A 23875-nucleotide genomic window follows, 5' to 3' on the forward strand; every position below is an offset into this window, starting at 1 on the left:
GGTACGTGCAAATGTGATTAATTTAATGGTGGGCGTTCAAAGGAGTGTAAGTCCAAAAAGTAAACTTTTAAGGAAGAAGAAAAACCTAAATAAAATTTTATATCAAAATTATAATTAAATTATAATAAAAAAAATCCAAGTTTTTAGATTTTAGAAATTTAAAAAAAATAAGGAAAAAATATCACCACTTAACTCAAAGACTTATCGTCATTATGATTTAGTAAACAAGTTCATAATTAAATGAGGAGCAATCGAAATACAAATAGCAATTACGACTAGCTCTATATTGATCATAAAAGCAAAATTCAGACATAACCATGCATAAATGTTTTAAAAACAGTATATATAAGACTTTTTTGAGCGCCTTACTTAAAGAATTGAGGTTTAACTGCTACTCTTTTGAGCAATTTGTTTTTTTAACGGATTATAAACAGAATCATTAAATTTTTATATTTTTACAGAAGAAGAAACACCAGTTTTACTTTCTATTTGTCAATTATAACACAAGTTACTGCACAAAATGAGCTTTAAACGTCCACCATGTGTATATAGAGTTAAAATTTGTGAAATTTGCTTTAGAGACTGCAATGTAATACAATGGTAATGTGTGAAAGTACCACAGTTGGTTTTATATTTACATTTTCATTCACTCAAATAAAATTGAATTAGAATTATACTAATGCTATAACGTACATAAATTTTTTAATTTGTTGATTAGTGCTCGCATAATCCCTCGGTTTTATTTAAATATTTCTCCAAACACAATTAAACTAAACATTTAGCAATAAAATTTAAAATTTTAAAAACAATAAAATTCATTTTAGTATATGATTTTGGTAAATTACAAACAAAAATGACGACAATTTAAAAATCAAAAATAATTTTACGAAAATTTAAAAAATATTTAAATTACTTCTCTTAATTTTTTACCTTTAATCAAAATCTAGATATTTTAATTAGAAAAAAACTCAATATTTTAAGTTTTCTAAATAAAGTGGTCCCAAAAAATCCATCTGACTAACTAGAAAATATTTTGTAATATGAAAATCATTTTGCTTATAGGCGCATAAACACTAATTTGTCATGTTAAAAAAATCATTTTAGAATTAGATGACCCTGAATTTAATAATAATTTCTTTATCCTTCTATTATGTATTAATGGATTAGACTGCCATTAAATCTTGTTGATTGTAAAATTAGAAGTGGCATCAAATATTTTAAAAAAAGATTAAACAAAAGAAAAACCATAATAGAAAAAAACAAACAAAAATTTCAACATTTTTCTTTTACAAATTTACTTACATATACGCTACGCATACATTACAAAGATACAAACATAAATATAAATTAATATTGATTCTCATTTTTTATAAAGACATCTGCGTAACATTTTTAAAGATTAGCGTAAAATGTGTGTTATAAAAATAAACTTCAAATAAACAAATTAAAAAAAAAAATATAAAAAAATGGAAAAATATTAAAAATTTTAATTCTTAAAAAAACTTTGTAGGAAGGGTCATGACATAAGTTTAGTGTTTTTCTTTAAATATAAATTTTCTATTTAAAGAACTAAGAAATAAGTATTAAAAATAAATAAAAAAAAAAAACAGATTAAATTTTGGGATGTGAAGTTGTTCTATAGACGACTGAAATTCTGAAAATCTAATGAAAATTTAGTAATTGTAGAATAAATTTTGTTATCTAATATCTCACTTTTATAAAATTAGAGTTGAGCACTAATTCCAGAAAACAAGACTCTTCCTATATTCAATAACTAAATGTAACTAGAACCACGTAACTAATTCTTAAAAATTTCGAAATCAAATTTTTTAGATTTCAAAGCCTAACAATTCGTTAAATTAGAGTTTTACAATAGAGTTGTATGGTAGCGACACCTAGTGAGCGTTTCATTTGAATTAAAACAAATTACAATGCTGCTACAAAGAACTCCATTTTAATAATTATAAACGAATAAAAAGCACTTCATTGTCATGAGAGGATATTGAGAAATTATTATAGCATTATAATGTTATAATTTTGCCAAATACTTATTTTACATAATTTTTATAATTTTTCCTTTGTTTACTCTTTTTTGAATATTTATTTATTATTAAAATAACTTGAAAGATTCATTTAACTATTATATTGTATATTGTATACGTTCTATAGTACCTACTCAATTTTATATCATACACAAGATATTGTATAATTTCAGTAAAAAATCATCGATCCCAATCAACTAATATAATAATACTATAGACAATAATGTCACTTTGTGGAACATTCTAAGTATTAGTCCTTGTTGTAATTACGATACAAAATTTCAATTTCAAAGAGAACATAATAAAACTTGTGTAATTTCTTGTTATTATTATTTAGATCGAAACTAATTGGATCTTTTCTTTTCTTTATTTTGTTCTTCTATTTAAAAAAAAAAGATTAATACATACTTATTTTAATTTTATACAAAAAAACATTTGAATGAAACATTCAAAATTATATCATTAATTTTTTTTCCATTTTATAAAATTATGTATACATAAGTATGCATAACTAAGAAGTTATTATTATAATAGTAAGTGTAACAATAATAACTCCATTCTACAAAAAATCAAATACAGTAATCCTTCAAATAACTACGCTATACAAATATACCAGTAACTATAACATTTATATATATAAGGTAACATTTTCAGTTACGACACATTATAATTTAAAGTTTTTAATTTTAAATTTTTCGATTTGCAACATAAATTTTGTTTGTACGACATTGAAAAATTTTCCATTTTTTTTTTATTTTTTATTGAACATTAGAACATAAATCTATTTTTAAGAAACCTCTTTATATAAGACTATTCGAAATAAAACCCAACCTATTAAAGAAGTCATTTAATATATATTAAGTGAAACAATTTTTAATGAACAAATTCCTAGGTGCCTTTAGAAATACTTTGTAAATGCAATTTGAAAAGACTTTATACATTATTAATAGTTTTTATATTATCGATTTTATATTTGGTTTTATATTTTATATTTGATTTTTCAATTAACAGATGTAGATTGGGAAACAGCATTATTTTTATCATATATCATATTTCCTTCTCTTGCGACAATTCGGCTTCGTACCTTAATTTTGTGGTAACAGAAAGGTCGTATCTCGGGGGTCTAGGGTTCAGTAATTCCCAATAATTAACCTTGGTATATAAAAAAATTTGATATAAAATTTTTAATGCCACGCTTCCTTACTTTTAGTAGGTTAGTCTAGTAGGTACGGGTTTTTTTATTGGTACAGTACCTACAACATTATTATGTAATAAATATTATTGCGTAATTTTATGTACGAAAAACTCAACTTCATAATATACTATCACACAAACATTAATGTACCAAATAAGTATTAGTATGCAAAACAAGCGTGCGTATGAAAATTAGACATCATCATAAAAGAAAATTAAAAATCATAAAAGTAAGGTTTTAATTAGAGTCATTTCTTGTAAACTTTTAATATTTACTGTTCAAAAAATTACTTTAAGTGAGGGGTTACAGTACTTTAAAATTTTATATAATAGTATTTATTTCGAATAATTATAAAAAATAATGTCGCATTGTATCGTAAAAAATATTGTGCAAGTAGCTCTATACTTTCATTTATAAACTTTGGGGTACTTGACTCAATTTTTTTTTTTCAGAAACATAACAATTGTATGAGAAGAAGAATAAAGGAAACATTACAAAAATTCTTCAATGAAGTGAAAATTTTAAATATTTAAGAATTTCTTAAGAACGACAAATTATAAAAATGTTAAAATCCATAACATATTAGGAAAGATAAAATGTTCTATAAAAAAAAAAACTTCTTTTCACAAATTCTAAAAATTCTAAATTTGGCATTATGGCATTTGTATTTTGTTAATGTGACTTTGTTATGTTCTTTTTTTGGGTCTTTTGTTTTCTTATCCAAATTTAAGATCTAAAATTTTCAAATTTTTTTCTTTATTCTTAATCATAGGGGAGGTAATTTTTATCTCGCCTTCAAAAATATGAAATAGAAGCAATTATAATTTTAGTATACAAATTAAGATTTTATATATAGAATTTGTAAAATTTTTAGAAAAATATACTTAAAATTTATATACCTAGACGTCTGATTCATAACTTTTAATAATTTTAAAACTTTTCTATTATTTCTCAATTTATTTACTGAAATAGGATTTCCTTTTATAAATTCAAAATTTATTTAAATTAATTTCGATTATTATATAACTCTACTAGAATTAAGTATAAAGACTAAGATTAGTGTTGAGTATATTGCCGCTGAAAAGCGAGCAACCCGCTATAAGCGAAAAAATTAATTTTACATGATGAAAATAACAGCAATAAGTTATTTTACTATTTAAATAAATAGGTTTAATAAAAGTCAGTCATTAAGAAATATATATGTATATGAAATTCAAATTTCACAAAAATTTGGAGATAACGAGTTGTCTTCTGTTATAAAAAAATTATAGTCATGGCAAATATGTCTTAAAAATTATATTAATCCATTTTTGAGTTCTGACCTTATACATTCATACATATGTACACAATAATATTCTGCATAATAATTATTGGCCATAATTATTCATAACTTTTTGAGGAATAAAATTCAATATGGTTATAATAATATTATCATTAAAAATATATATATATATATAAACTTAATATTAAATTACATCTATAAATAAGCAATTACATATTGAATTGACTATAAATGATGATATTATTATTTCTAGGCGACTCAAGCATTTTAGGAGACTAAAATATTAAACAAAAAATTAAATTGTAATTTTTTTTTTCATTCAGTTTTTTAAGTTCTGCTTTATATTAATATTGAATTTAAATTTAATATATGTTGCCAGTTTTATAATGCTTATACTATTATATATAATATCAGTACATGTATGTGTATATAATTCATGCAAAGATATTTATATTAAATATACAAATGTACTTAAAACAATTTAAGCAAATAAAAATATTTATGTATATTAAATAATTTTTAACATTTCCGAGTACATCAATGAGTCATTTTCACCATTTTCTTTCCAAATTATTAAATTTTTTTTGTTTAAGATTCAACTCATATACACAAAACTTCAATGAGTGACAGTAACAAATACAGTTGTATACTTAAGAATGACAGCTGAAATCACAAAGTAAAACTACTTTAATTACTAATTGTATGGTGATGTTGTTTGTGTTATAAAATATTTTATATTATTTATGTATTCTTGGGAATAAACTCTTTGCTTCTCAAATTTTTCTTTTTCAACTTTCATTTAGAATTTCTCACGAAAAATTAATAGTATATTGAAGATTAATAATCGATTTCGGTTCTATTTTTTGTATTCTCGAAAGCATACGAGTTTTAGAATCCATCAGTACTATTTCCAGAAGATCAGAAAGCGTACGAATCTTAGAAACACTACACGCAATTTATAAAGCATTGAAAGCAACTACTTTATTTTTCTCTATGTTGTCATTTGTTCGAAACTGTTTGGGGTAGTGTTTTCAAATCCTTCTATAGAGTAAGTGTAGAATCGGTTTCAAATTACAGGGTAAATTATTATTATGCTTTTACAAAGTTATCAACAACTTTGGTAAAAATTAATTCCTTTAATGTTGATTCCGCATTGAAGCAGTTTTTCGCTAATGCCTTAATATGTATTTAAGGGAACATATTTAGAATTTCTCTATATTGTCGCGATTCAATTTTATTGAAGTTAAAAATATTTAAAATTATAAACAGGCCCTAAATGTACATAATTGTTATAACAGATTATTTTAAATTAGAATTTTACAATTCGATTAGACTTTTACTTACATAGATTACTTTATTTTTTTTTTTAACATTTTTATATACATAATAAAAAATAACATTTTTACAAATATCATCACGTGTGACTACATAATGCACGCCATATTCCATCACAAGTTGACAAAATAATTAACGTTAAGTTTACGTCATGCGTCAATGTAACTAAACAATTAGAGCACATATTATGCACGTAACTACATACATATATAAAATATTCATATTAATTTTGTTTTCAAGTAAATTAATTACCTATATGTATGTATGTGCAAATGAAATTGTTTTCTTCGAGACATTTTGCATTCTTTAAAGTGCAAACATTTCCTATTGTCTAAAATATTTATTATTTTTAATTTGAAAACATTCAGGTCAATGAATGTTCTACAATTGTAAAGGAGACAAAAAATAATGAAACAAAAGAAATTAAGATAAAAATCATTGAAATTAAAAAAAGAAAAAACTTATTGTTAAAAATTTGTTAAAAATTTTCAAAACATAATTTTAATAGCATTTTCTACAAAAATTGTGCCAACATATCTTAAATGTTTAATTATAAAAAAAATGGAATATTTCAATTAAATGACAATGAGAAATGTTTTCAAGTAATTCATTTTCAATGCTAAAACAAATTTAAACATTATTGAAAGAAAATCTGATGTGAGCAGCACATAATCGACCGCTATGTTAAATTGTTGCATGAAAATATGAAAATTAAAAAATTAATATTTATTTCATATTCTATAAGAGATAGAAAGAAAAAAGATAGAAAGAAAAAAGATGAAAGAATAGTTAATGTACCTAGAAAAATGTGATTTTGGTTCTTAGTAAAGGTTCATTTTCCATGATCCGATTTTCCGCCATGTTTCCATGTTAATTTTGTTAATAATACATACTTAATTTCAAAAAATTACTGAAACATAAAAAATGCAAAAAGTCGGCCTATACTAATGATCTAGTTCCAGATGCCTCACATATCCAAAAAACTGATCAACACCGTCTCATCTTCAAAGTAAACTAGAATATTTATAAAGCTAAAAATTTTCCTCAAAATCGGTAACGTTGAACTTAAAATACAAATCTTCTGCATAAACAGAGATTTCTCTGAAAATAATTTATTATGAAATTTTGTGCCCTCACATAACCTTCTTTATTGTATGTAAGACGATCGTTAAAAATTTGAAAAATTCTGTTGTGTTTTTTCAAAAATTCATCAATTATGCTTTTCACTTAATCATAAAGATTTTAAAACTTGATGATTTTTGGGCTCATGTTGAAGTTTTTTTAATTCCTTTAAATTTATAATATTGGTTTATTAATAATTTTTTGAGATTTGCAAGTATTCTTGGTCAATTTTTATTTTAATATTTTTAGAATTGCTTAATATTTAAAATAGATTAAGATATGAGCAGTTTACAATTAAATTGCTTTCGTTAAAAATATAAACACAAAATTTGCGTCAAAAACATTATAATAATTCGAAGTATAATTGAGGGAAAACCTCTATGCCATATTCCCACTTTTGATCTTCCACCAAAAATCTTGAAATTATTGGGAATTATCCGAAAATTCTATTTCATTACTACTCACTACAAATATGTAGATTATGTAAATTAAAAAAAAAAACAGATATTTTTCAAAGTATTGCAGTAAAATTACTAGCAATATGAATTTAGTTAAGGTTTTTTTCTAATAATTGCAAAATATTTTAAAATTTTTCTTATTTTGGGATGAGCGTTTGTATATATATTTGAGGGTGCAAATATTTGTACTTATATATGTACAGGTAACGTAGGTTGAAAATTCAGTTCGTAATTAGTATTTAATATTCTCTATAATAAATTGTAATTGTTTTAATATTTTGTAATTTAATTTCAAGCTTATTTATGAAAATTAAAATTAGAAATTTTTATTACCAGAAAAAAGCACCATAAATTTATACATAAGTGTTTAGCCATAAATTTTTTAAAAACAACATTTAAAATATTCGATTTATTTTCTATTTTTTCTGCTAAGTTATTACTTATTTTTAATTTAATCATATACCATACTCATTTTCAAAATGAAAAGTAATAATTTGTAACACCAACATTAAAAATTTTCATGATGAAAAGTACAAAAAGAAATTGAAAAACAATGGTGAAAAAAAATCAATTTTCCCATACTGTACGAACGCAAGTGTAGTATTAAATGTAGCGATATAAGAAAATCCCAAAATATAATGGTAATTAAATAAAACAAAATTTTGTTTACGTTATGCCAACACACTGATATTACGTAGTATTACAAACACATCGATGAAAGCATTATTATTTAAATTAGTTAATGTAAAATGACTGACGTTTTGACAGGTTGATCATCAATTTTGATTGGTAGTATCCCATATATAATATTTTAGACAGTATTAGGCTATCTACCAAAATATAAAAATAAAATGTATGTAAACTTAATATACATAAGTATATAAATGTACGAGTACGTATATGTATTGTTTTTAGCACATGTAAAACTATGTCAAGTGCTAATAATCTATACATATTTAAATTTAATAAAAATTACAAGAAAAAAAGAAAATTGAAATTCATCAATACTTAAAATATTGTAATTTTACTACATTGGACCTTTGACTACCCATTTACGAAATTTTACACAACAAATTGTGATTAATGCTTTTTTTTTTACTTTGTTTTCGGTCATTATTTAATTTTATGTAATTTAAATGATAGAGCATAATATTTTTCAGCTGTGTTATGTAACGAAAATATATTATATACTTAGCTAATATGTATAAAATGTTTCAACGTCAAACCACGTGCATGAAGAATTTAAGAAAAATTAATGATATTTATCGGAAAATTACTTAAATTAAAAATAAAATTTTTGAGGCAATAAATTTCATAATTAAAAAAATTAATTAATTAATTAAATGAATAACAATAAAGAGTGTTTTAATTTGGTTACAAATTACTTATAATTCCATTTTTAGTTTTAGATCTTGGCAATTAGAATGTACTGTATATAATTTCCTAATATCATCATAATGAAGTATGCATCTACCATAAAAATGGAAATTTACCGTTACAATCGTAATCACTGTTTTAAACAATGAACAAAAAAATTAAAGAAAACCAAATTTGAAAAAATGTGTTTATTATTTTCCGTTCGTCCGTCCGTCCGGTCTGTTTACAGAACTGCTTCACGCTTTCAAATAGAAAGTTAAAATTTTATACACAAATAGATCTTAAGTAAAAACTTGATCTCAAATTCCTAAAACAGCCATGGTTTATTGGTTGATTGACGTTGCAGGTGCAGCAGCTCCACCGCAGCCCATTTAACATGTACATAATTGAGCATACGATTATTTGTGGTTTATCTAAGCCCCTAGGTCTTCTGAGAAATCTATCTAAATCCCAGATGCCAATTTTCGGTGTCTTGTCCAGCTCCGCTACAGCGGGATATTATAGTTGAATGTTAAAAAGACAAATTTACGGTTATCCAAAACGTTTTATCGTTTTTATTTTTAACGGTTAATTGTAGTTCTTGTAGTGAAATATATAATCTATTCTAAAAAATTTTAAAAGAAAATTTTTTCCTATCCCGATCTCCTCTCAATTTATTATTTTTCTAAATATTTAAAATTTGAATTTTTGGTGTTTTATATTTTCGGAACTGTTAACTTTGCCAAAGACCTATAAAAGCGAAAAGATAACGGTAAATGCCATGTCAACCAACACTATAATTATTTATCTTAATTCACTAATTTAAATTTCCAATCAAACCATTATGTTAACGCTTCTTTCAAATTTTCCCTTTTTTGTCTCACCCTAAATATATGCAATAAATAAATACAGAACAGAACTGCTTGTAACAGAAGAATTTTTTCACTTTTTCAAGGGAAAAGCGCTGCTTTACAAACTATTGACATCAATCCAACTTTATTTGCTTTGAACATTTACTTTCATAATGTGAAAAAATTTTTCTTCATTATAAACAAGACAAAATCGTTTCTACTCGTATCTCTTTAAAGAACAGAAAAATCAAGATTAAAAATTTATTATTATTTTTTTTAGAATATGCTCATTATTATTACTTAAAAGAGCTATACAGTACAGTTTCTGATCAAACAAATGTACATATAAACGTATCCAATACCGTAGATTAAATATTAATATATGTATGTATGTTGAAAAACACACAGTTCATAAATGAAAATTGGCAAGTATTAAAAAAAAAAATTTTACATTTCTTGTAATAAAAACAGTTTCACATTTTATATAATCAAAATATGTTCGTTCTCTAATGAAAACTATTATTTACTCTTTTAATTTACATTTTGAATTTCACTCGTTATGCATTATTGTACAAAAAGTACTTTTATACAACTATCTAACTCAACTATCTGTCTACTCTATGCAAAGTAATTATAAAGCTATGAACTTAATTATGATTTAAAAGTCAAAGTGTTAATGGTAAAATTAAAAAATTTCTTAATTTAATTTCCGTTACAGATTAAAAACTGACAGGTTTAATGTAATTTATAATAAAAAAAAAACTTATTGTAAATATGAGTTTTATTTATATGTATGTATGTATGTATATAATATATTTATAAATCTGATCAATTCTTTTCTCTAAGATTTAATTGTACTGCTTTTCATGTACAATGAGATTCATAAAATTTTTAACACAATATTAAATTGTATGCATTAATTTATGAAAATTTTAGTATAAATATAACATGAAATACATATTTACATAATGTGTAAGTATGTATTGTAACATTATGTTAATGCATACTAAATATATGTATAGTACAGTAATTTTCATACTTGATAAGTTTTGACCCATTTTTTTTTTTAAAACTGAGAATATTTTCTAATAGAAATAGAAATGTTTTGTTATTATGAGTTATTCCCAATTTATTTGCAATAAACTGTGTAATCTATTTTATAAAATATGATTAGATATGAAAAATTTAAGATAAGTAAGTGTAAAATATTAGAAAGAAGAAAAAATTAAAATTAGCGGAGAAATTTTCTTTTAGAACTTGTATCTTGTATATTTAAATTATATTGTTATAATATTGTTAAATTGTATGAAGAGATGGAAACAAAAATAATAACTCAAAATTATTAAGGATTTTTGTTTCCAAAAGGGTAAGTGACTTCAAGATGGTATCAATAAGAAAATAATTAGCGGTTACCTAAAATTTAGTGAACTTGTTTTATTTAAACTTGTAGTTTGTTTTATTTGAAATATGTATGTTACAATTTACTGTTCCTTATTCTTTACAAAATAAATGAAATTTTTTTAAAATTCAATTTCAAAATTCAAATGATTTTAAAAATATTATTTTAAATTTGTATAATTTTATTAAACAACATGAAAATTGTTGGATCTATGATTTATTTTTCATTCACAATATTTACAAGGAAAAAATATATTCAAATTATTCGAACCCAGAATTTATTCCGAAAGACAGTCATTCTCTAGGCATATACCTACATATTATTATGTATTTGATTATACATAAATACATATAAATATTTTTTATTATTATACCAACTCTACAACTTTTTTGGCACTTTTTCTATATTTATAACAAAAAAAAAGAAATTGTCTATTTTTCCTTCTCAAATTAAAAAAAGAAATAAAAGAAAAATTAAGGAAGTCAAAAACATAGACAGCTAGACAGATACAATTCTTTTATATATACAACGCTATGTATAAGTGTATATATAGAGACATTTTATATGAACGTGCGTTATAAATTATGTTTTCTCTTTCTTCTTAATTTTAAATTAGAAATGTTCTAATTTTTTTTTATCAAATAATTTTTGAAAATTTATTTTCAAATTGAAATTTATGCTCCAAGTAATAATTTATATTTTGTCACTATAATAACACAGTATTTTCTTTAAAGATTATTTTTCTATATATTAAATTTTTATATAAGTTTAAAATAGGCACAAAATATAGTGCTGTTTTTTGGTGGAAAATTTATTAAAAAAAAAAAAAAAAAAGTGATCGTAAAAACACGTGTGATGACAATCTAAAAAAGAAAATTTTGCAATTTTTTTATTTAAAAGATTCCCTATTAAATGATTTTCTTCTATTTTTCATAAATTGAATGTAAGAAAAATTAAAATAGGAAAAATCTGTAATGCATGATGTCATTAATGTTTATTGTCTACAAAAAAATTAAATGTGTACACATATTTGTTAAATAAATAAAAAATTAAATTAATGTTTAGGAAATACTTTTACATTTTTTAAAGAAAACAAAATGTGTAAGTGTTTTTTTTTTATTTAAAAATAGCCCCCACAGGGCGGCTAATTTTCACTTATTATATTAACGTAAAATACAAGAAACAACGCATTTTCGATCTACTCATTTCACTCTTTCGATACTTTTTTTATTTTTATTTTAATTTTATTGCTATGAGTAATTTTTTTTATTGAAATATTTACACACTATTATATTTAAAATGTTTATGCTATGAAATCTTTATAAAATAGAATAAAAATGAGAACAATATTTCGATTGAAATATTGAAATACTTAATAATGTTTAAAATTATAAAACTTAAATTGAAATTAAAATATATTGTTAGTACATATATGTACAGGGTGATTTTGCATCTTTTTTTTTAGTAAAGTGCGTAAATTAAATTAAATTTTGTAAGGGAACAGTTTTAAAGGTCCGAATCGCGATAGATTGCATATAACAAAATTTAATTTAAAAACAAAGTTTTTATTGTTGTTAAGAAGTTTTTTAATTTTTCTAAAAATACACATACGAATTGATTTGATTTTAAGAAAAATTTCATTTTGCACATTATGTGTGCATTACAACTTTAAATTTCCCAAATTTTCACTAACTCAAATTTAATATTTAATAGATCTTTATAGCCCAAATAATTCATAATCAGTGCAACTATTATACAAGAAGGGAAACCTATATATATGGTACATAGAAACTGGACTGAAAGCACTACATAGATTTAATAGTAAAACTTTTCAAATTTCAATTTAAAATTATCAAAAGCCGAGAAGAATTTTGTTTATAACAAAATGTCCGCTTAGTCTGTGATAGAATCAAAGTAAGAAGAAAAATTAAAATAAAAATATTAAGAAGAAATAAAAATATTAGAAGAAAGAAGAAGAAATAAAAATATTATTATATTATAAATTTTGAATAAATTTTGAATTATATACACTTTTTTAATTTTAAAATCTTAATCAAGTGTTAAAATATTATAGAAAGAAATTTATATATGTATGTATACGTATGTATAAAATGTGTCAAACCATAAAAAAATTTTAAATGCATACATCAATATCTCAATTAAGAGCATTTTGATTTTAAAATAAAATAACGTTATCTTATCTAAAGTAATTTTGAACATTTTTAGCTCATTTATATTTAATTTGCATTTGTGTATATATGTTCAACACATATGTATATATAGTACATATAATTATATATGTGTGTTTTGAATTAGAAATTGTATATTTTAATTTGAGGATGAATTTGAAAATTTATTATTTTATAGATGGATGTATACAATTATTATGGCACACGGTTATAAAATACTTTAACCAGTAAAATATAATTATATACATAATATAAAGAGGGTTATATACAACCGTTTATGTAGCATTTAAATTAAAAACTATATGGAATTTTATGACATTCATTAAGTATACAGATATGAATTTTTTTTTATTTAAAATTTTTGATAAAAATTATGAATTTTATTGAAATTTTATTTTTTTTTTCGGCTTAAAATAAAGACATAATATTAATTTTGTAATAAAAAACAAGAAATTTATAATCCAAGTTTAAAGTTGGATACAACTAAATTTAGTATAATCTTCAGATATGAAAGACTCTTTTGAATTATACTGTACAATTCATATGTTAACAGTGTTAAGTGGTGCATTTTTTCAATTGTACTTTTCTAATTTGTAATTGACATCAGTAGCAAACCAATAGTAATTTAACATGTTGTCGAATGTCCAAGGAAAATAAAATTTGCGATAAATTGTAAGTCAAAGTTCGATTCTTATAATTTTCCAATTGATTCTATTGCTGTCCGAAATTTTCAGTTAATTACTGTCAATTTAAAAAGCATCATATAATCATTACATTAAAAACACTGTACTTTTATTAAACATTTTAATTTTGAATTATAAAATTATCACAAAAAATTATTTGAAGTATATTTGCATATAGAAGATATTCTTATGCAATATTATCAAATGCTTAAATTAAAAATATTCTATACGGTATATTAAGTATAAAAAATAAATGATTATTTAGCCAATTTAAAACTCATATACATTATGTACGTATTTATGTATGTAGCTATAAAAATTTTATTTCAATTAAACTGTAATTTCTGTTTGCTTCATAAAAATTTATTTTCACAACAGGTTTATTGATCATATATTTATACATACATGCATACATATAAACATTCATAAAATATTGTAAAAGAAAGTAAAAAAAAAAAAAAAATTATTTTATGAATATACCGGAATTAATTTACCAAATGAAACATTGAAATTTTAAAATGCGGTCATCTATTTTAAAATTAGTATCAAAAATACACCATTTTGTTGATTTTTATTTCTTCTTTATTTTTTTCTAATATAAAAAGGATGTATAATTATTATACTTTTTTCTCAAAAATGTTCAACATTTTAGACAAATCCGAAGAAACTGAATTTTATGAGAGCACATGTGATAGGAGGAAAACTATTACTAGAATTTGTTTATAAAACATACTTAACAAAATTAGGAAAAAAATATTAAGAATATTTATAAATCTATTAATACGAGTATCACTTATATTTATTTGATTAGAAGTTTTAAAGATCACCCATGGTAGCTAATATTTTCTATTATAATCCAAACAATAATAATTGTTTTTTATTATATCGGGGGCTTAAAAATAAAATAGATTATATTGAAATTTAAAAAAAAAATGGAAATACATATTTCTTCTAGATACAAAAGCTAAATATGCTGACAGATTTCCCTGAAAACTTTATTAGTGTAAATATTTTTGACAACTGATATTTAATTATGATTCCTGAAAAAATTAGTTTTTGCATATAACCACTTTTACTTTTAGGACAACGTTATCTCCTAATAGGTACTAAGTAATGAATTAATTTGTTTTATAGTCTTTTAAATTTATATTTAAAGCTTGACAAGTATTATGTAGAACGACTACATTTTCTCTTATTCTATTACTCACAAACCTTTTTTTCCGTGTAATTTTATTATTGAAAATAATACTAGTGAATTAATGAAGAGGGGGCCGGCTGATAGGAATTCACTTTATGTTTTATAATAATATACAAAATTCGTCAATAATAATATATGTTTTTATTTATATACTTAATATGTTTTTACTTTATTTTATTATTTATTATTGCGAATTTCAATTTTCGTCAGTGTCAAGGTCTTATAAAAAGTGTTTCAAATATTTGATTAAAAAATTTATATGAAAAGACAAGTACTTTATCGCTTATTTAAAAATCGCTACTTTAAAAATAAAATTTTGCGTCATATTAAATTTATATAGTTTTCTTGGCATGTGTTAAAAATAAATTTGCAAATCAAAAATATTTTTAATTTCGTATTTTTATTATTTTTAAAATTTATTGAAATTTTTCAATAAATATCTCTTAAAATTTGTTACATTTTTAACCAGTTAAATATTGTTTAACTGAATTTTGAGATAATGAAAATAATGTTTCTCAATGGCGTCTGATTACACTTTTAAGAAAGAATATACTATTAATCGTCTTTAGCTTGAAATTGAAAATATTGTAAATTACTTTGGAAACTTATCTTTATCAAATTGGTAAACCAGAATTCTTCGCAAATTTCGATCTGAATAATATCAATTACACGCTCAACTATGTCTTTCAAAATTTAGGTTGCTTCCAAGTGGCCGGCATGCAAGAATTTTTCTCATACCATAATTAAGAAAATAAAGTAGAGGCATCAAATATAGCATAATCTTGGCAATTCTCTGATGGACCAAACACGTAACACAAACTAATGCAAGAGGAAGTGGTACTTAACATGTATTTATTTAATGGCATTTTGCAAATATTTTCTTATTAGTATTCTATAACTTGAATTCTCATTATTCGTCTTAAGAATTTTCCTGCAGACTGAATTTAAACTGATTTTAAATATTTCGTTAAATATTAACTAGTAAAGCACTTCCTGATGTAAGTGAAATAATTGTTAAATGATAAAGCGATCTGTTTTATTTTTACGATAACGATTAACAGCTAGACTGTGTATGAAGGAAAAAATTTAGCCCTTTATTTATTTTTTTTTTGAAATTTTAAATTAATGATGAAATATGTATAATTTATTACTGTGAGGGGTGAAGCGCAGAGAACACAGTAAAGATTATTGAATATTTACAACAAATTTCTTTGGGTAAAAATTCATTTATGCCTTATGCGAATTGCTAATTTAATTAAGTGAACATACTTATTTTATTTGCACGTACTTAACACATTTTACCAGAATTTTTTTAAAGATGATAATTAATTTTTTTAAAATTCTTTTACATTTTTGCAGTATAAGTATGATGAACACGTCATTTCCGGATCAGTCAGTTTAATCAAAACTTTAAATGATTTTATAACTGAATCATTTCATTTGTATTTATTTTTATTATTTACTTTTTATATTTACATAATCCAATAATTTTCATTTTATCAAAAATTGTTATCAGCTTGAAATTTGATAACATCGTAAATTTTTAAAACCACTTTAAATTTATATTTTAGTTTTTTTTATCATGTGCCAAATTTCTTAATGGAAAAACTGTCATTGGTTAATTTATTCGAGGTATAAAATAATCAGTCAAATATTTGTTTTCATCCACATATTTTTTTTTAATGAATAAAACAAATTATTAAAATATGGTCATGATATTAATTACAATGGGTGTGCTTACTTCATAAAAATTAGGAACGTATTTTTAAGGTTCTCTAACGCTGAGCAATTTTAAATAATGTTCACCAAACTCTATGATAATAAAAAAAACTTATAATGCTTTTCTAAATTTCAATCATAATGAATTTTAATTACCTGTTTAATATATATATGTATAACAATAATTTTATATTTTGAAATTGAAAATAATATCGTAATTAATTATTATTTATAGATAAACGATTTTTATTTTACACACAAATAAAGGGTATTATCTATTAGTTTATACTTGATGAATAAGAATTTATCAACTTGTTGAGGGCATACATTTTTGGTAAATTATATTTTAACCCTAAATTTTAATTTTGACACAAAATACATATATGAAGTTAGTACTCTTAATGAATACCATTATGATGATCATTACGTACCCCTATAAAAGGATGATCATTATATATGAAATATGAATACTAAACACCCTAATATGCTTAAGTATTAATTTTCTCTTAAATTAGTAAATTTATTCAACTGAAATTCTACATTTCAGAGTTTTTCATAAAATCCATGTACAATCATTTTATGACTTTAATAACAAAACTCAATATAATGCATTTGCATACATATATATAGGTGTATTCCTAATATATATAAAAAATTCACAGCTCAATGTCCTTAAAATTTTTAAGTACGTTAGAGATATAAGATTAAAATATATTTAGTTTGATAATTTTCTGGGTACTTAGCATACATACGTATGTTTACAATAAATATATTACTATTGACAATCTGTATCCTAAGTATTAATAAAAATTTATCAAAATTTAAACTATCTCTACGTACTTGAACCATTTTTTTAATATACCCTTAATACCGATACCAATTATTTATTAGTTTCACTCTGTCCGTCCCTGTGTATTTTTGCAAAACTTCTACACCCCTTAAGATAAGAAGGTGAAATTTTATACACAATTTTACTAGAAACTTATTTTTGCAGGAGAAGATTTTCCCTCAAAGTCCTAAACATTCCATTTTTGAGTATTTCTATATCGAAGCCCCAAACATTTTTTAAAGTATATTTTTTTAATGAAAAAATTAACTCTAAAATTACAGTTACTTAAAAATCAATTTTGTTTTAATTTTTATTACGGTTTTTCTTTCAAGCGGTTAGTGCCTAAAACTTTAGACACTCATAAAAAACACTAAGAAATTTTTTCCCACCTCGATCCTCTAGCAAGTAATCGCTTCTCGAAATTTTTCTTTCAATTTTTGTTTTCTCATCCTAAATATATGCAATAATTTGAAATATTTGATATTTAAATGAAAGTAATTTAAGAAAATTTTTTTTAAAAATATTTTCACTTGTTTAAAGGAAAAGTGCTGTTTTATAAACTATTACTTTGACTCGTATTATTTTTATTCAATTTTATTCTCACATTTCAATTTTAACTCTACTATAACGCAAGTTGTAATTAGTAGTGCAATAATATGATAAATTTTAATTCATATTAGATTATTTAGCAAATATTTTAATATTAATAAATATTCATAGAAGGTATATACTAATATTGATATTTTTCACATAAATAATACATGCATGTATTTAGAGAGATTTTAATCAATATTATTAGAGCATCATCCATCAACGGAAGGTAAAATAATGGGAGAAAAATATAAACCTGCAGTGTACCTTCATATTTAAATATTAAAAAAAACTATATTTTATTTTGATTATGAATTTCGATTATTTTTCTTAAAAATATTTAAATTTAATAAATTAATTACGTTCAATTACCACTAATTTTAAAAACAAAATAGTCATATTTAAAATTTTGTATGTAATTTAGAATATATATTTTTTTTTTGAAGCAAGTATAGAATTGTTTTTTACATAATTATATTAAAATTTTAATTAATATTTAACTATAGAGTTCAGAGTTACCTTTTCATAAAAATATTTATGGCAATTAGAAGCAATTCACATAAAAATCTCAATAATAATTTGACTGATAATATTGTGCATTTATACAAAAAACAATTTGCAAAAAAAAAAAGTGTAATATTGAAAAAAGTTTTTGGATCAATATTTAAATGTTTTAGTTATATATACAATTTGCAATTAAATTTTTCTTTTTTTTTTTAATTTTGTTTCATATAACATATATAACGTTATGTAGAAAATTATCCAAAATAACTACTTTTCACTATTAAAGATTATTATAAACTATTGAAAATCCTTTTATAATAACTTTGAATCCGATTATAATAATATGTAAGTATACTAAATTACATATGTGTATTTATTATATGTATGTACATATACAAACAAAATTTTACTCCCACATTAACAAAAACCTTATGGACCTTTTATCCATATATACAATATAATAATATCTTTTATAGAAATTACTTATGTATGTTAACATTATTCAATAATAATAATGAAAAAAAAAAAAATATACTGAAATGTATGAATTCTGCGCATATTCCAGAATTCTTTATAGAACGTCAAACCAGAAGCAAAAAAAAAACTTCCTTTTTTTTCCCCCTCATATTAAAAATTTAGAATAATTTTTTTTTATACAATGGTTATTGAGTTTTATTTCCTTCCCAATTTATGAGATTTAAATAATTTAGAAAAAATAATTTTTACCTTAATAATTTTTCAGTATACAAAATATTATTTTAATCCATTCATTTTTCGTTTAGAATCTAGATGATATTCGATATATTTAATCTTTTTTATTATATAAAATATTATATTCGTTTTTTTTTTTCTTAATAATTTCAATTCAAATTCTTAACTTGTTTCACCATTTCAAATGATTTCTTTCTATAAAAATATAATCACAATTTCTTTATTAAACATATACTTATAAACAATTAATTAATTTATTTATATATATTTTTTTTCCATTATATTATTACTTAATAATAAATAATAAAAATTTATTATATTATATTCAATAAACGCACTCACTGCCCTTTTTTGTACAATCTTATATACGAGAACAATATTTATAATAAAGCAAAAAAAACAAAAAATTAAAAGAAATAAAAAAATATAAAAATGCTTTATAAAATCTATATACATTGAAAATTTTTAAATTGATATACATATATTATTTGTACTACCGTAAATGTTATGTGTTTTTTTCTGTATACATATGGTAAAATCGAATAGAGATTGAAATAGAGTTGAATTTAATATATTGAATTTTTTTTTATTTGCATTATGTATAGCTATAGTCAATCTGAAATTCTATATAACATAATTGTATTAATAAAATTACAAAATTTAATCTTATTTAATTGTAAATTATGCAAATCAAAAATTTCAATTGATTTTATCGATCAAAAAATTTATAAAATATTTCAAAATTTTATTATTCTTTCGTTGTATATAAATGTTGAATCAATGCAGTAACGTACGGTTATTAAATACTTTACAACTGTTAAATCTTGTAATGTAATAACTAATAATATATTATATAACTTTGTTATATACTAGTAAATATCGTTATTATAGTTATTATTAATGTTAAACTATATTATATAATCAGACAGATATTATAAATTTTGACCTTATAGTCCGGAACGTCCAGTTTAAAAACAACAGTTTTCTTTATTTATAAAAAAAAAATCTAAACTTCCACCTTGACCAATAAACAATTTGATTTATTAAAGAGATTAACATTTAATTTTGAAAACAAATTCATAATTTGTTCTAAAAACGAATGAAGGTTAAAGTTATACGTATCGATATTAAACAGATTTTTAATAAATGCTTTCATTCATACGTATTAATATTTTATTGAAGAAACCCTTTAGAATTAGAAATTCTTTAATATTGGAGCTTAAGTATGAATTTTAATAAAAATTTTAAGAACGAAAAACTTCCTAACTATAATTTCGGCTAAAATTTTTATTATAACGTCGATATAATAGTTGAATTATTTTAAATTTATATAAGTAGAAATTTACGATATACTTATATTTTCATAAAAACTTATTTATATTAAATATTTTGTCAATTTTATTGCCCACATTCTTTTATTAAATATCATCCATCCCACAAGTCAATAACCTTACTTCTTCTATTCTTATTTTATATAATAATTTTTATCAAAGAAGAAGAAGAAGAGAAGAACACACATTTAATCCCTTTCTGACTTATGCTTATTATTTTAATATTATAAAAAAAAATAAAATGTTATCATATTTTCTGTCTCTAATTTCATTAAAAAAAAAAAATTTAACATTCCACATGTATACAGAGTTAAGACACACTTCGTATGTGTATAATATAAAGTGTAAGAAATACAATCATTATAAAATTTGCATATTATTATTTTTATTATTCTTATTTCCTCTTTTACTTAATTTGTAAAAAGAACTTTTAAAATGAATTTTTAAAAAATGTTTTTTAATACTCAAAGATAGCGAAAAAAAAAATATAAAATAAATTGTACACTTGTTTGGATGAATCACTTTTTAATTCAAATTAAAACAATAAAAGAATTTCTCAATTTATATGAAAAAAACCATTCAATTAATTCAAAGAATTTTCAAATGTGTGTACACACATTTCATATATGTACATATCTAAGAGATTTAATTAATTTTTTTTTAAGAAAATTTTGGATCATTAATTTTAATTCTCTTCAATTTTTTTATTATTATTGTTGCTCGTTATTGTTATAGAGAAATTATTTCACTTTTACACCACTATCCACCATTATTCTAACTAGAGAATGAAACAATTTTTTTTTTCCAAACTTTTCGTATATTTTAATAAAAAATTAAAACACAATATTAATTTTTTATAAATGAAAATTATTAAATGAAAAAATTACTTTTATAACAAAAATTTGTGTATTGATTTTTTTTTCCACAAATGAAAATTTTTCTCATATATTCCTCTTTTTTTTTGATGAAAATTCAAATTGCGAATGCGATTGATTCCTCTATAAAACAAAACAAAAATTTGGAATTTTTTACATCTTTACTCGCGAAAAAATATAACAAAACTGAAAAAATTAAATTTTTTATAATAAGGAAAATATTACAATTTTATTTATTTTTTTTTCTTTCACATTTGTCTTCTAAATCATAAAAGAAAAAATATAAAAAAGAAAATTTTTTTTTTTGTTTTGTTTTTGTAATTTTTCTTATTGTTTAAATCGCATGTCGAGAGCACGCGATATACGTGAACGCGTCTGACCCAATTCGAGCGTGGCGTTTAACTGTTTTGTATCTCACTTGACTGAAAATAATAATCAGTGATTCTACTATTTTTTTAGCTGGATACGGTTAAACTCTCCTTTTTCAAGTTAATAATAATAAAACAAAAAATTTTTTTTTTTCATTTTAATGTTCGATGCTCCCCTTTATTTATAAAAAATCATCATAAAAATGCTCAGTGGTTGTTTTGTTGACTTTTTTCTTCTTTATTTTTTCCTATCTTTTTCATTTTTGTTTATTTTTCTCTCTTTTTCAATTCCAATTTTTAAAATTCCATTCCAATAATTTTTTACTCAGCTATTATATACTAAATTTATTTATATACAATGTGAATGTATGTACTATTATATAAATTGCGTGTACTATACAAAATTATATGGTACAGTTAAAGTACAATATAAAGTACTCACTCATTGCTATCTACTCAGAATAAACATACATATGTATATATTACGTACACACAGCCATATGTACTTGTATGTTCATAATATTATATGTATATCATAAATGTTATATGTAGTTCATTGTAGCACTAAGAGTACATACATAAATTTTTCGTATTTTTTGTACTATATTGTATCAAATTACTTAAATTTATTTCGAGTATCACAGTATTTACTCCATTGTTCGAGTTTATTTGAGATATTATAATGTTGTACCTATTCAATTATGCAGTTTTTATAAATTATAACATTGTTGTCATAACATATAAAATTTATTTTTTTTTTAGAAAATTAAGAAATGAAACAATTGCAAAATTTACTAGTGTTTCAAGTTAAATTAGAATTTAGACATATGCATACATAGATATAATTTGAAGCAATAATATAAAGATTTGCTTGGATGCAAAAGTCACCATGTTAAAAAATTTTAGCGGTCTGTAAAGTAATATAATTGGTCATTTAAAGAATACATCCTTAAACAAAAAACATTTGTAGAATACTAATTTCAATACTATACAAAAATATATCGAAATATTGCATATATTTAGGCAAAAAAAAAAATTAAGAGATGCGTTAATATATCATTTAATTTGGACGGTTAAGTTAGTTAGAATAGATAATAATATTATTTTGATCGTATTGTCTTTGTCGTTAGTTTATTGCTTTTATAAAAATTTGGAAAAGGTCGTAGTTTATACAACTAAAGGGCGTCACAAATTGAAGTTTTACTTATTTAGGTGATAACTGGTAAGGGAATGAGAAAATATTCAAATAAAATTCGGTTGATGATAGAATGCTTAATTTTAGTAAAAAATTATAAAAACTTTTATTAGGCAATCTCAACAATAACAACAATTTTAATAATAACATTAAAACAATTTTATATTCATTATCTTCCCAGCTTCCCAACACTATATTGAGACAGCACAAGTTTTTTCATTGTGATAAGACCATAGATTATATTCAAACAAATATACAAAACGTTTACGACAATTTGAGTTAATTTTTGTATTGCATAAGGAAAAGATAAGGTAACTCAAAAAATCAAATATAAAAGAGTCTCTTTTTCTCTAGCCGGTATATTTTCCAACAATATACTTAATGTGTATTGCGTATGTATGTATATAAAAAATACTCATACGAAATCAAAAACATGTAAGTACGTTTGCTTTTTATCTTTTCTTTTTCGTTTCAGCTTTCTTCTTTATATTTTTTGCAAGACTCGAAAATCGAAGTGCTTTTGCAATTTTTTTTCTCTTTTTTTTCGTTTTGTTTTCTACACATAAATGAATATTTTTCGAAAATTTTTTTTTGCACAATCTTCTTCCCCTTTACTTTGTGATTTTCATTTTACATAAAATA

General features: G+C 22.1%; 1 protein-coding gene across 3 annotated transcripts in view; it reads right to left on the reverse strand.

The window, feature by feature from the left end:
• LOC129610948 (uncharacterized) overlaps positions 1–23875 on the reverse strand; it is a 106887-nt gene that overhangs the window by 16417 nt on the left and 66595 nt on the right. Inside the window, exons 1-2 of one of the 3 annotated variants that reach the window (XM_055523807.1) lie at positions 21683–21735; positions 19480–19659 (exon numbers count right to left, since the gene is read on the reverse strand). The exons of 1 other annotated variant lie outside the window; for it this stretch is intronic. The gene's annotated coding sequence lies outside the window, so the exon portion shown is untranslated. Of the gene's footprint in view, positions 1–19479; positions 19660–21682; positions 21736–23875 lie in introns of those variants that run through there. One more of the 3 variants, XM_055523789.1, reaches the window with a different exon arrangement.

The sequence above is a fragment of the Condylostylus longicornis genome, unplaced genomic scaffold, assembly GCF_029603195.1.
Source record: "Condylostylus longicornis isolate FDR11 unplaced genomic scaffold, ASM2960319v2 ptg000004l, whole genome shotgun sequence".
NCBI lineage: Eukaryota > Metazoa > Arthropoda > Insecta > Diptera > Dolichopodidae > Condylostylus > Condylostylus longicornis.